We start from the raw sequence: 15463 nt of genomic DNA, 5'->3' as shown, positions 1-15463 counted from the left end.
TTATTACCACTTGAATGGCTCTTTAACAGTTTCGATGTTGTGCTAATAGGTTTGGCAGGCTGGAGGCTTTTTCACTTTTAAGTACTAGATCCCCTCCAGAGGAAGACTCACCAGGCTGCAGAAGCCAGCTGTGGTGGGAGCCTGCAGGAAGGGTCAGATTAGAAAGGATAGGAAAAGGAGGAAGGGTGGTCACTAAGACCCAGGGGTGCCTCCAATTTTTGGGTGCCCTACACAGTGGCTTATGCTATGTATGCCTAAGAATGGCCCTGCATAAGCTGTTGGGCAAAGTGCTGTGCACATTTCTATACTGCATGAAGAATAAACAAACTTATTTCTCTACTCCCGTCTCTGACTTAATCCCATATCCTGAAAACCTCGTTCAGCCTCTAGAAGTCAATGGCATTCCTACTCCTAGTGTGAGGACAACGTTAAACTGGGACATAACTCTAGGGGGGATAGGCTCTGGCCCCTCCTTATCCCCATGCTTCAACCCTGCTTCTCTGGTGGCTTATAAATAGGCTTGGTAGGATGCAATTTTTATTTTTTTATTACTTTGCTCCATAATATCAATTGTTTATTTTTAAGGTTTTTTGTATTTTTATAGTTTTTAATGTTCACAGTTGTGGGAAATTATGGGGGAGGCCAGATAACTTTTTAATGTCAGTAGACGTTCAGATTCAAAGAGTTCAAGCTTTAAAGCTGTTAAAACACAGAGGCGAAAGATGGGTGAGGTAATATCTTTGTCTGAGCCAACTTTGCTTGGTGAAAGAGACAAATTTTTGAGTTCCACAGACTTGCAGGAGAGCTGGAGGGGCGGGGGGACGGGTGTTTGAAAGCGTGTCTCTTTCACCAACCAGAGTTGGGACAATCCAATATATTACCTAGCCAATCTTGTGGCTCTCATATCCTGGTACCAACATGACTACAGCAGTACTGCAAAAACCACAAACTGTCAATATTACATGTCAGGATGTATAAAATAAATATCTTAAAACCAGAAATGATTTGTTGATGTAACTATTCATTCACTAGTCCATTTGTAACAATTCAGACGTTTATATCACTGAATTTTGGCTTTAACAAGTTCTCAAGCAGCAATTTTCTTGCTTTCCCTATCTGTAAATTTCAGTTACAACTGATGGAAATATGTTTGTAGATTTGTGTGAGAATGGTGAAATGAACAGCTAATTTCTAAGTTATCTGCAAAAAAAACTCCTATAGTTTTCAGGTGCCTAAGTATCCCCTGGAATCACAGTTGAAGTTGCCCTCCCACCCCCTAATCAAAATCTGAAATGGCACCCTGGTGAGCTAGGAATAGCCAGAGGGCTGCGAGTTCTGGCAAGATGCAGCCCCCGTGTGACAGCACGAAGCCCACCTTGAGCCACATGCTGAGCACCAAGCACCACTGCCACAGCAGAAGCACAGAAGTAAGGGTCCCCATACACCATATACCATGCCACCCTTACTTCTGCGCTGCTGCTGGCGGTGGCATTGCCTTCAGAGCTGGGCTCCTGACCAGCACCCACCAGTATCAGGCTGCCCTGTCAGTGCTTAATTTGTGCCAGGGCTGAGCTCTAGCCTCTGGCATCTCTTTCAATACAAATTAAATAGAGCTATCAAGTGATTAAAAAATTTAATTGTGATTAATCGTGCTGTTAAATAATAATAGAATACCATTTATTTAAATATTTTTGGATATTTTCTACATTTTCAAATATATTGATTTCAATTATAACACAGAAAATAAAGTGTGCAGTGCTCACTTTATTTTTTATCACAAATATTTACACTGTAAAAAACAAAAGCAATAGTATTTTTCAATTCACCTAATAAAAGTACTGTAGTGCAATCTCTTTATCATGAAAGTTGAACTTACAGATGTAGAATTATGTACAAAAAATAACTGCATTCAAAAATAAAACAATGTAAAACTTTAGAGCCTACAAGTCCACTCAGTCCTAGTTCTTGTTCAGCCAATCGGTAAGTTTGTTTACATTTGCAGGAGATAATGCTGCCCAGTTCTTGTTTATAATGTCACCTGAAAGTGAGAACAGGCGTTCATATGGCACTGCTGTAGCTGGCGTTGCAAGATATTTACGTGCCAGATGCGCTAAAGATTCATATGTCCCTTCATGCTTCAACCACCATTCCAGAGGACATGCTTCCATGCTGTCGATGGGTTCTGCTCAATAACGATCCAAAGCAGTGTGCCCCGACATATGTTCATTTCCAACATCTAAGTCATATGCCACCAGCAGAAGGTTGATTTTCTTATTTAGTGGGTCAGGTTCTGTAGTTTATGCATCAGAGCGTTGCTCTTTTAAGACTTCTGAAACCATGTTCCACAGCTTATCCCTCTCAGATTTTGGAAGACACTTCAAATTCTTAAACCTTGGGTAGAGTAACGTAGCTATCTTTAGAAATATCACATTGGTACCTTCTTCACATTTTGTGAAATCTGCAGTGAAAGTGTTCTTAAAATGAAAAAAATGTGCTGGGTCATCATCCGAGATTGCTATAACATGACATATATGGGAGAATGTGGGTAAAACAGAGAAGGAGACATACAATTCTCCCCCAAGGAGTTTAGTCACAAATTATTTAATGCATTTTTTTTTAATGGGTGTCATCAGCATGGAAGCATGTCCTCTCAAATGGTGGCAGAAACATGAAGGGGCATACAATGTTTAGCATATCTGGCATATAAATACCTTGCAATGGTGGCTACAAAAGTGCCATGTGAACGCTTGTTCTCACTCAGCTGACATTGTAAATAAGAAGTGGGCAACATTGTCTCCTGTAAATGTAAACAAACTTGTTTTTCTTAGCGATTGGCTGAACAAGCAGTAGGACTGAGCTAACTTGTCGACTCTAAAGTTTAACATTGTTTTGTTTTTTACTGCAGTTATGTAACAAAAAAGATCTACATTTGTAAGCTGCACTATCACAATAAATAGATTGCACTGCAGTACTTGTATGAGGTGAATTGAAAAATACTATTTCTTTTGTTTATCATTTTTACAGTGCAAATATTTGTAATAAAAATACACCTCTACCTCGATATAACGCTGTCCTCGGGAGCCAAAAAATCTTACCGCGTTATAGGTGAAACCGCGTTATATCGAACTTGCTTTGATCCACCGGAGTGCGCAGTCCCTCCTCCCTGGAGCACTGCTTTACCGCGTTATATCCGAATTTGTGTTATATCAGGACACGTTATATCGAGGTAGAGGTGAAATAATATAAAGTGAGCACTGTACACTTAGTATTCTGTGTTGTAATTGGAGTCAATATATTTGAAAATGTAGAAAACATCCAAAAATATTTAATACATTTCAGTTGGTATTCTATTGTTTAATAGTGCAATTAAAACTGATAGTGATTAATTTTTTTAATCATGACTAATTTTTTTTAGTTAATCGCGTGAGTAAACTGCACTTAATCGACAGCCCTAAAATTAAACACTGGGAGAGACAGTGGAGCCCAGAGGTGATGGGGTGGGGGGAATAGTAAAATCTAAGAAATCTTTACTTAACATGTGTGAACTGTGTTTTTTCAGTGGTTTGTGAATTGACCAAATTTGAGTGGATTTTCACGAGGATGGCAAACAGCGCATCTCTGACACAAAAGTCTCCCTCACCCAAATTTCAAGTCGTTGCTACAAAGTATGGGGCTTTTCAACGAAAAGCTTTTCAAAGAAAAAGTTGCCAGAAGTTTTTAAGATAGGCAACACATCGTACTTTTCCTTAGCCTCATTCTTGGAAATGTTGAAACCATTTTTGGTGAAATTAAAAAAAATCAGCCTAAGGCAGATATCCAGCATGGACAATTTCAGCCCAAATGGTTACTTTGGCAATGTTACAAACAACTGAAAACAGGTTATTATAACGGGAAATGTTGTGCAATCTTATAATAGGTGGTGCTATTAACTCCGACAGTAATATCTATAAAATAACTGTGATTGTTATTTTTGAAAAAGAGCCACAGGTAGGAGGTGAATTATTGGAAAGGCTCTTTGCTAACACTTATTGGTAAGGCTAAGATTTAGTCACTGGTATTTTTGGTAAAAATCATAGACAGGTCACGGGCAATAAATAAAAATTCATGGCCTGTGACCTGTCCATGACTTTTACCAAAAATACTTGTGACTAAATCTCTACTTACTACTGCTCAGGGGACCCCTGCTGGGGGAGGGGCATGTGTGCTCAGTGCTAGGGGTTGACTGCCTCCCAGCCACTACTCCTGGGGATCACTCTCCAGACAGCTTCCAGGTGCCCCTGGGGCCATTGCTCCAGCTGCCCTGGAACCGCTGCTGCTTGGTAGGTCCCCAGGGCACCCCCAGGACCACTGCTCAGATGCTCACCGTGTCCACCCCCAGAACCACTGCTCAGGAGGTCCATAGGACCAAGCTTACTGGCCGCTGCTTGGGCGGTCCCCAAAGCCAGCTGCCCAGGGCTTCCTGAGTAGTGGCTGGTGCAGCTGGCTCCAGGGACCATCAAAACAGCTGGCCCTGGCTCACTCCACCAGTGGTTGGTGCTGCTGGTCATAAGGTGCCTGAGCAGCTGGCCTGAAGTAAGTCAGTGGCACCAGCCACTGTAGAAGTCATGGGGGTCGTGGAAAGTCATGGAATCTGTGACATCCGCGACCTCCGTGAAACAATCGCAGCCTTACCTATTAGACAGAAAAAAGGTTTTCCCAGATTACAAAACATAAAATGGCTAGATAATACTTGCTATGAGTAGCTAGTAAAAATAAATTATGAATCTAGGCTTTAGAAAGGAAGTTTTAAGTCTGATTTTAAATATTGCATGTAGAGTGGTTGCATGTAAGGTCTAGACATCTAATTTGTTACTAAACTGGTAAAAAAGATAAAATTAAGCTGAGAAAGATCAGTTGTTATGTGCTTGTCTGGATGTCCAGGTGCAACTGGGGGATAATATAGTTAACCATGTTTTTACTTTTGTAACACAAATAAATGTCCATTCTCAAACACACAGTATAGAGTTACTTTCCTATCTAAATCAATAGAATAGTTTGATGTGTTGGTAAGGCAAGTTCCAAGGTTAGGGCGAAATTCAAACTTTAAAAAAAAATCACTCCCACAAGCCAATTTTTCAAGGCTTGATCCTGCAAGGTCTGCCACAAACTTCAAGGGGAGCTGAGAGCATATGGCACCTTGTAGGAATGAGCCCATATTGCAGATGCTGGCTCAAGATTTTTTCCCCTTACCTTCAATGTAGCTCATGCTCATGAAATTTGCCAGGCTGGCAACCTTTCAGAACCAAACTTCCATCCGAACATGGGTGTGCCCTCTCAGTTCTTGGCTTCTCCACTGAGACTGTAGCAATATTACCAGCTGGGTTGATGGTTTTTGTGTTGTGCACACCTCTTCACTGAGGGTTGGATGCAGACCATTAACCCTACAGTAACAACTTTCAGGCAATATGACTTGATCCAGATTTGTGCTAGGGACCTAGAGGGGAATGGCTGTACTATTGCCAGTTCCCTGAATACGTCAGGGGTCCCAAACTTCTTCATAGTAATATTTCTCTAAGAGCAACAAAAGTATTCTGATGTCTACCCGCATGAACAATTTTTTTAATGAAGTGCTGGGCAATGGGTCTTATTGGGGAAAAAAGCTGTGGATTGGGAGTATTGTAATGCTCTGGATGAAGAAGGATGCTCACTTTTGCTCTTTTCTTGTTCCTTTTAACAGAAGACTCAGCAAACAAGCCCATAAATATTCAGCCTGTAATATTCAGTACTGCGTCTGATTCTGGCACATGCTAAAACAAAAAAGCAACACCTCCTTTTTACTCAAAGAACCAAGAGGGAGGTTGAATTCAAACCCCTCCCACTCCTGTTTAGTTCTATTTTTAATATTATTAAAAATAATATTACCGTAGCACCCAAGGAGCTTTAGTCTTGGACTAGGACCCCATTGTGCTTGGTGCCCAGACTACTGAGTTCAATGGGACAAAGCACCTGAATACTTTTAAGCATCTGGGCCCTGATGTCTTCAACAGGGATTGCTGTGGGGCTTCTCCACCAGAAATATTGTAGTTCTCTAAGTATGGATCCTCCTCAACACCAGGCAACTTGGGAAGGTAGGCAATTATCCACTTTTCCAGGTAAAGTAAAGGTTACACATCAAAGGTGATGTAAGAGTTACCCTTCAACAAGTAGGCCTCCCCTGCCTATTGACACATAAAATCAATAAGCAGTGGAAGAATAGTTTTGTGGCTAAGGCATTGGCTAGGGCAGGGGTGGGCAAACTTTTTGGCCTGAGGGCTGCATCGGATTTTGAAAATTGTATGGAGGACCAGTTAGGGGAGGGGGTCGTGCCCCCCCCCCAACTCCTGCCCCATCCAACCCCCCCGATTCCTGATGGGTTCCCCTGAAACCCCTGCCCCATCCACCACCACCAACCCCCTCCCTGTCCCCTGACCGTCCCCAGAACCTCTGCCTCTGACTGCCCCCCGCCACCGCATCCTCTCATTCCTGATGCCCACCCCCGGGACCCTGCCCCATCCAACCACCTTCTCCCTGTCCCCTGACTGCCCCCAGAACCCCTGCCCCTGACTGCCCCCTGCTGCTCCATCCAACCCTTCCTCTCATTCCTGACTGCCCCCCCTCCGGGACACCTGCCCCGTTCAACCCCTATTCCCCGCCCTCTGACCTCCCCGCCCCCGATCCACACCCCTGCCCCCTTACCACCACTCCAAACTGCCTTGCCCTCTATCCAATCCCCCCTGCTTCCTGCCGCCTTACCTCACTACCTGGAGCACTGGTGGCTGATGGCACTACAGCCACGATGTCCGGCTGGAGCCAGCCACATCATCGCCACCGCACAGCACAGAGCACTGGGTCAGGCTGGGCTCTGCAGTTGCGCTGCCCCAGCTCACAGCCCGGCCGCCCAGAGCATTGTGCCAGTGGTGCAGTGAGCTGAGGCTGTGGGAAGGAGGAACAGTAGGGGAGGGACTGGGGGCTAGCCTCCTGGGCCAGGAGCTTAGGGGCCGGGCAGAAGGGTCCCACGGGCCACATTGTAGTTTGCCCACCTCTGAGCTAGGGCCTCAAAAATATGGCTTCAATTCCAACTTTGCTACAAGCTCTGTGTGGGGTCCTAAGCACATCATTTCATTGTGATTCAGTACCTCAGTTATAAAATAAAATAAAATACCTCACGGAGGTGTTATGAGTATAACATTTCAGATACTCCAGGAATGGGGGGTCTCTGAGAGAAAGAACCTTTATTTTTCATATTCCTGTTGCTTCTTTTTTCTTGCTAAGGTGGCATTGGGCTATCGAAGGAATGGCTGAATACCCACATGGGGAGAGATGTGTCTGAGCTCATAGTCCCACATAGCCATAGACTATAGTATCTCCAATTTAAAGTTGCCTAAACTGTCTCCTGAAGCTGGTGGAGCTGGATGTGGGTTAAGGTAGGCACGGAGGTAGGTAAGGATGTTTGAGATACTGTAACTGTGAAATTTCATACCATTGCCTTTCTTTTTGTGTTTTGCTTTGAATTTCACTTTCATTAGAATGCCCTGGCTTTCTCATATTTAGGTATTTAAAACTAGTGTTGTCCCTTTTTATCTTGTAAGGTATGGTACTTTCTCATCCTTAATTCCAGCTTAATGAAGTTTTTTGTCTGGGAATTGACACTAAGATTTATTCTCTCACCCGCTAGTGATTTACTAGGTTCATTATTAACAGGGTATACCATAAAAGGGAGATTTTCATTAATGTAAATGGTCACATTGCCCAAGCCAGAAGGTTTACAAGCTTCAAAGATCTGTCCAACTGAAGAGTTTTTAGGATCTGGTCTTTTTGAAGAGAACAAATGAGCCACATTACAACACTTATATTCACATTTCTGAATGTGACTAGGACTCATGTTCTTTTAATCAGATTAAAAATATGAGCATTCCAGGAACATACTCCAGTAAATTATTTATGCTTGAAGTGAGCAGTAGCCATGGCTTCGGGCCAGACTGGGGTTGACTGTATGCATGTATGCTGACAAGATAAGGTGCAAGGGCCTTCCCATTCTGCTTGGGTCTTGTGAAGGAGGTGAAGTGGAGTAGGGTGATACCCAGCCTACGGCCCCGCAATCCTTCTGAAGTGAAAAGCAGACCAGCCTCTGGGCATGGGAGCCCACATTATGGCAGCAAAGCTTCTGCTCCTGCACTCTTTCCCCTACAGTCTTAGGAGGAATTCTGCTGAATTATTTTTCCCCAGGCTCATAGTGCAGCATGGTCCTTCTCAACTCTCTATTTACAGTGGCCAGTGGTTAACTCCACAAGTTGGCCGTTCATCTTTAATGTGTCAGTTCTGTGTGGATATTCTGTCTGGTACCTTGTATTTTATCTGAATTACCTGTAGAGAATTTTACAGAGTAGAGCACACCCTTGCATATATTATCCTGTGTGGCAAATTGCTGGCACTATTATGATGGGTCTCGTGCTTTCTCTTCTTGGGGGACAGCGGGGTTTCAGGGCACCATTTCTTGCCCCTGAATTGGAATATTAACTGCGCCACTAGAGTCCTAGAGGCGGGGAGTGGAGAGGGAGGGACCTGGGCCCACCCTCTACTCCAGGTCCCAGCCCAGGGGCCCTGAGGATAGTGGTAAACCACTTGAACTGATGGTTCCTTCCCCTGGGCTACTTCCCTCTCCTGCCCTTCAGCTTATGAGGGGCTTCCTGCCTTCCCCCTGCACAATGCAAGTGCCTCTTTACCTAGGGTCTTGGATTTCTTAGCCCACCGCAGCACTTCTCCAAATTGTTCTCTGCTCCAACTCCTCTAAACTGTTCTCTGCTCCAACACTAATCCTTTCTGCTCCAACTCCTTCAAACTGTTCTCTGCTCCAACACCAATCCTTTCTGCTCCAACTCCTCCAAACTGTTCTCTGCTCCAACACCAATCCTTTCTGCTCCAACTCCCACACTGTCTGATTGAAGCAGGGGGTTTTTATCATGTGACTGACTGCAGGTGCTCTAATTGGCTTCAGGTGCTCTAATTAATCTATAGCAAACTTTCTTCCCCTTACAAGGAATAAGGCTCCCTTCTAACCCTCTCCTGCTGCCCTCTGGCTATGCTGTATCACACCTGTAAGAAAGCACCTACCTCCTTCTTCCCTCCCACCAATATACTTTCCATGACCACAGTCCCAAATTGTGTGTATGCTCTTTTAAGCTATCAAAGAAAATAAAACTTGCACTAAAAACTAGGTCCTTGTGTCTGAAATAAGACTTTGTTTAAAACCTTTTCTGAGTCAAACATTTAACGTTGCCAAATATTTTGATCCTGGCATTTTGATGTAGCATTTTACCACCAGTAACTACCTTTAACAGAATTTGTTTCCCTCTTTTGGTTCCATTCCTCAACCTGTTCACCAAGGAGATCTTTGAACATGATATTTATAACTTGTATTTGTTTCGTCAGTTCATTGCTCATCTCTGAGTTTCACTGAAGATCGGTATTGACTGTACATGAGAGATTTGTGATGGTTATTTTTGAATCTGTAATATTCGAATTAAATGCAAAGTCTGGTGAAAATATACATTTTGTTCTTCCTTTCAACACCAGTCTGATACGGAATCACATTCTTTGACCTTGACAAATTATTTTCTTCTGCTTTGTATTTTCTGGCTGCAGTCTGGATAGAATTAAACTTTTGTAGAACTGTAATGCTGATTTTGATGTTGTTGATCGAGCAACAGGACCAGATTCCTCTCTATATTTTTCAGACACTTGGATATTAGAATTCTAATTAGGCTTAGTTGTGTCTCCTTCCACCATCAGTGACTTTCATGTCTAATGAGAGTAAACCTCTAAGCAGTTTTCCTACAAGTTTTTTCCAGATTTCACTTTTCAAGGCTTATATCAAGGCCAATAAATCACAGGATCTTCCACCATGCTCTTTTCAAGTTTCTGCAATGTATTGCAAAATTTATTACAAAACTTTTTTTCTGGAAGAAGCCTCTCCATTGCTTTTTAGAGATTTTCCATTTGCTCTGTGAAGTTTTCCATTTGTCAAGTCTTTACAGGGATTATAAAAAGCTACCTGAATTCAAAAAGAATAAATATATAATTATCCCAATTTCCCTATGAAATATAGATGGAAGATACTATTGCATAGTCTGACAATGGGATACGATGTATTGATTGAAGGGTATGCTTATGTTAATTTTGGATAAAATGTGGTTTGCAGGGTGCTTATGCATAGGGAAGCATGCTGTGGGCTCACCACCATAGGAACATTCTAGAGAAGGCCGGGGGGAGGAAAGGGAGTTCAGCATGTGGAATGGAGAACTATGAGCATGTGATAGACAAATCCATATATGGAAACGTTAATTCTTATTGGTTAGAGGTGCATGTTATGTAACTTGTTACGTAACTTGTTATGTAAGTGCCATGTGCTATAAAATAGCAAGGGGAGGGACTCCTGGCTGGAGGGACTGTGCCTGATTTTTTGTACCAGGGGCTTTCCTTTTGTGCACATATTGAATAAAGCCTTGTTGAACTGAATTGAATCGCATCGAATTGAATCACATCGCATCGAATCGAAGTCCCTTGATTTCTGCCCAGCATCTGACTCATTGGGAACCACAAAATCCCAACATGATATAATAAGTGGGCTAAAAATACCCAGTATTTAATGCCTGCAGGAATCAACTCATTTGAAGACTAACCTTCAAGAGTATCTACTTAACCGAATGAAACAAAACTAGGAATAATTTTACTATTTCCAAATCCAAATAAAACTTTTGACAGAGTGAAGTACATTGTTATTGTTTTTTTTAATAATAAGATATTATCTGGCCCTAAATTCAGGTAATGAATATTTGATAAATAATATATTATTATGCTGATGAGCATGGTATCCAAATAGGTACATTTATGTTATTGAACCATGACTTTCTTTGAGGTCCAAAATGGCAAATAATAGAGACAAGAGAGTCCCAACAAAAAGGATATTTGGTCTATGTGGTAGTCAAAAACTAAATGTGAAGTAGGCACTAAATGCTTAGCCAAGGAATTGACAAAGGGACAAATTTTGAGGGCTTGTCAGAAAAACAGAGGACAGTTTTTTCAATATAACTTAACGTGAAAATTTAAACCAATAAAATTAAACCGGTATAACCCATGTTAGATATTCTTATTCCAACATAATATGATCTTTTTTATAAATGTAAGCTGTAATGTGACTCACTTGTTCAAGCCACTCTAGCTAAGGAAGAATAATTAGCCTAGTGGGCTGTGTTTAGGGGCCATTGCTGGGTCATATCAGTAGCAAATGTGTAAACACACTCCCTTCCCCTTCCGCTCACACTCAGTTTTAAAAAATTCTTAATCACCTGGGTCACAAAGTGACATAACAGAATCTGACTGTTACTTAGTCATTTTCTTTCCTGAAACTGAACAATTTACTGAACTCAGTTGCCTTGATGCAATCAGTAGGAAGGAAAAGAGGGCTATTTTGAACAAACAAACTTACACAATGCTGTCCATGAGTGAACGCATTGGCCTGGAAGGCGGTGGGTTGTTTTTTTGGCTCATCACAAATGGCTTAATCACCAGGAATTTGAAAACATAACCAGCTCTGTGTAGTGCGTCTGTACTACGACTGATTTGCCTATGGTGGTTCCATGGAGAATGAGTTTGTTCAATAAACAATAAAGTGAAGCAGTCTTTTAATTGGATACTGTGGACCTTTCCATTTTTCATTATACCTTGCTGCAGTGCATCATAGAGTAACCACATTGCTTTTTAAAGATAATGTATATATTTATATATATAAGCTGAGAGATACTAAAATTTCATCAAGATAGCCTTATAAGTAGTGTTGGGGAGAAGTTGGAGGTCTTGGCATATGTAAGGGGTACATGTAAGTACCAGACATAGGGAAAAGTAGGAGAGAGGTCTTGGAAGCCAAATTTAGGCTGCTAGATAAGAGATTAAAGTTCAGGACCTCCACAATAGCATTTCTGAAATGCTTCCAGTTCCATGCGCAGGGCTAGTAAGACAGACAGAACAGCAGTGTCTCAATGTGTGGATGAGACAATGGTGTAGGGCTTTAGGTTTATTAGGAACTGAAGAATCTTCTTGTGAAAGACTGGCCCATATGGGAGCCACAATGGAACATAAAATCAAAAAGGTTGTAGAAGATTTTTTAAACTAAGGGCTGGGGAAAAGCCAAAAGGTGTGGGGGAGCATGGTTCAGGTAGAGAAGTCCGTTAGGAAAGAATTTACTAAAGAGAGAACTCTGTATCCTAGTAAAGCGGACAGAAAAGAACTTGGTAGGGCGGGTAGTGGACCAGCCATAGGGACACACATCTTGAAGAACTATAATTACTGTACAGGGTGAGTAACTTCAAGTAGTGTCACTTTGGGTGCTACACTTCAGATGACTACCTCTGGGAGGAGGGAGCTTCAGAACAGAGACAGTAGAGAAGTCAAAGCTGCACTGCCCACTGCGATGTTAGATCTAGAGGCCTGGACCAAGGCAGTGTTTGGAGAAGGTATATAGTGAAGATCCATAGCAGTCATGCAGATTTCAGGTTCTGGAAAGCCCTTCAATAAAGTCACAGATGTTGACTGCAACCTAGTAAAGTGGTGCCTGGTCTATACTACAAAGTTAGGTCTACACATGCTGTGTTAGATCAAGTTAATAATGTACATGTCTACACTACTGAGTCCCTTCCGCTGACCTAAAGGGCTTGTAAAGTTGACTTGTGTATTACATGTCTGCGAGAGGCATAGCGGTTCAGCTGACATCCACACATTGACATGGGGATAGTGTAGACACTGCGCTGTGTAATTTGGATGAATTGGCCTCCAGAAGGTATCCCACAGTGCTCTGCTGTGACCGCTCTGGAGAGCACTTTCAACTCCACTGCACTTCAGCCAGGTACAGGAAACAGCTGTCCCCCCGTTAAAGCCCCGGGAACATTTGAAAGTTCATTTCCTGTTTGATCAGCGTGGACAGCTCGTCAGCACAGCTGACAATGGATACTCAAGGCCACAAATGCGCTCCGGCATGGAGCACACAGGAAGTAATGGATCTTATTGCTGTGTGGGGAAAAGAGTCTGTGCAGGCAGAGCTCTGAACCAATAGAAGACAGGCTAACATCTATGCCAAAATCGTGCAAGGCATGGGGGAGAAGGGCTATACCAGGGACACACAGCAGTGCTGCGTGAAAACAAAGGAGCTTCAGCAAGCGTACCAGAAGACAAGAGAGGTGAACAGTCACTCTGGTTCTGAGCCACAGACATGCCGCTTCTATGAGGAGCTGGATTCAATTCTAGGCAGCAACCCCACCACTACCCCAAAATGCTCCGTGGATACCTCCCAGGAGCCAATAGTGACCTTGGGCAACAACGACGAGGACATTGTTGATGATGAAGAAGAGGAGGAGGAGAATGCACCCCAGGCAAGCAGAAGATCCATTCTCCCCGACAACCAAGAACTTCTTTTAACTCTGAAGCCTTTCCCCTCACAGGACCAACTGTCAGCGGAGTGTGATGCCGGGGATGGCACCTCTGGTGAGTACACATTTTCAATCAGACTGTAGGGGTTACATCTATTATTTTTAATGTTGAATCTGAATTTAAAAATTGGGATAGAAGTTATTGGCGGCCACTCCAGCTACACAGAGGGTGCTCTCTGGAAAAGACTGTTTATGTGCACGGGGATGGCCCAGGAATCCTCCCTCGAGATCTCTTGGAAGCTTTTTTGGAGGTTTCTGGGAAGCATTGCCTTCTTTAATCCACCGTGAGAGGACACTTTCCCGCACCACACCAGTATTAACTCTTCTGACATCATTGTAGCATTGCCGTATAAGGACCAGGACTTGCAGTATCTGCTCCCTTTCTGCCTCTGTTACCCTCAGGAGAGTGATATTGGATATGGTCACCTAGGGGAAACAGGGGAAGGTTTTAAATGCTAGTCCTTAAACTGCAAGCAATTCGATAAAAAATCCGCCCCTGTTTGGTGAATTCTGGATCACACAATTACACTTGCCCAAGGATGCCCTGGTCGTGCTTGAAAGGGATCACTGCATATTGCAGCCAGCATTTAAAAAGGGGTGAGCAGCGTGACGCTTCCTGTTTGCCACTTTTGTAACAATCAAACTATTTGCGGTGCTTTATGCTGGTGCCTGTCCTTAAGCACCATCCAGGTTGCTGTAGGAAAAGGGGCTGTGCAACCAGTGTTCCCAAGGATGTCTTAACAAAAGCTGCAGCACAAGACCTCTAGCCCATGCCTCGTGGCCTTAGTCACCCTGGCTGGAGCAGCAAACTGATTCTTGCAGTAGCCACCAATTCTGCTTACGTTGTGGCTTGCAGGGAATTGCACTGAGGGGCGTTTCTTTTATAAAAAAAATTAACCTTGCACCAGAAACAATGTATGCACTGTCAATGGTACCCTTGTGCTTTGTATTCTTTGCAGCTGAAACCTTGTCCGTAGGCGCATCCTCCATGCTGGGACAGAGACTTTTCCAGATTAGAAGGCAGAAAAAGAAGACTCGGGATGACATGTTCAATGAGATAATGCGTGCCTCTACGAGTGACAAGATGGAGCTCAGCGCATGGAGGACTGCACTGTCAGAGAGCCTGCACAATGACTACGAGGAAAGAAGAGCATGCAGGGAACACAAGCGTGACACACAGGATGAGATGGTATGGATTATGAGGGAGCAAACAGACATGTTGAGGCATCTGGTTGAGGTTCAAGAATGGCAGCTAGACACTAGAGTCCCATTGCAGCCTATGGTGAACCTGCTGCCATTGTTACCAAGTTCCACATCCTCCTCTCAGACGTCCTAGGATGTGAGGGCGGAAAGTCCGGTATTCCTTGCACTCAATTCCCAGGGAGGGTACAAGAACCAGAAGGCACCCATTTCCACACCTTTGATTGTTATTGTAGTGTAATTGTAAGCAAGCTGTCATTGTTCCTCCTTCCCCTCCTCCCCGTATTATCAGCCCTTTTGCCCCAGGTTATCTTCCTTTTCTTTGCTGTCTCTCAGTGTTTGTGAGCATAATAAAAATCAACGGATTGAGGAGAAAAGGTTCTTTATTCATTCAGCACACTGTGGTTAGCAGGGGTATAATTTACAGGGGAATACATGCAATGAAGGGGACAGCTAGGTAAGGAACAACACACGTAAGTGTCACATTACTATGGGTCATTGATTAAACTAGTTTTCAAAGCCTCACGGAGACGCAATGCACCTCAGTGTACTCTTCTTATTGCCTTGGTGTCTGGCTGCTCAAAACTGGCTATCAGGCGATCTGCCTCCACTTCCCACCTCACTGGAAACTTTTCTCCCTTTGTTTCACGGATATTATGGAGCACACAGCACACAGAAACAACAATGTGGATATTGCTTTCACTGAGGTCTAACCTAGTAAGCAAACTATGCCAGCATGCTTTTAAATGTCCAAAGGCACATTATGC

General features: G+C 43.2%; 1 pseudogene; it reads left to right on the top strand.

Moving 5' to 3' along the window:
* The first annotated feature begins 12220 nt into the window (after positions 1 to 12220).
* On the top strand, positions 12221 to 13580 carry LOC142046417 (uncharacterized; annotated as a pseudogene).
* The last annotated feature ends 1883 nt before the right edge of the window (positions 13581 to 15463 follow it).

Source organism: Chelonoidis abingdonii, chromosome 1 (assembly GCF_003597395.2).
Source record: "Chelonoidis abingdonii isolate Lonesome George chromosome 1, CheloAbing_2.0, whole genome shotgun sequence".
Classification (NCBI taxonomy): Eukaryota; Metazoa; Chordata; order Testudines; family Testudinidae; genus Chelonoidis; species Chelonoidis abingdonii.
The sequence above is the reverse complement of the archived record's forward strand: the minus strand, read 5'-3'. Positions and strand labels throughout refer to the sequence as shown.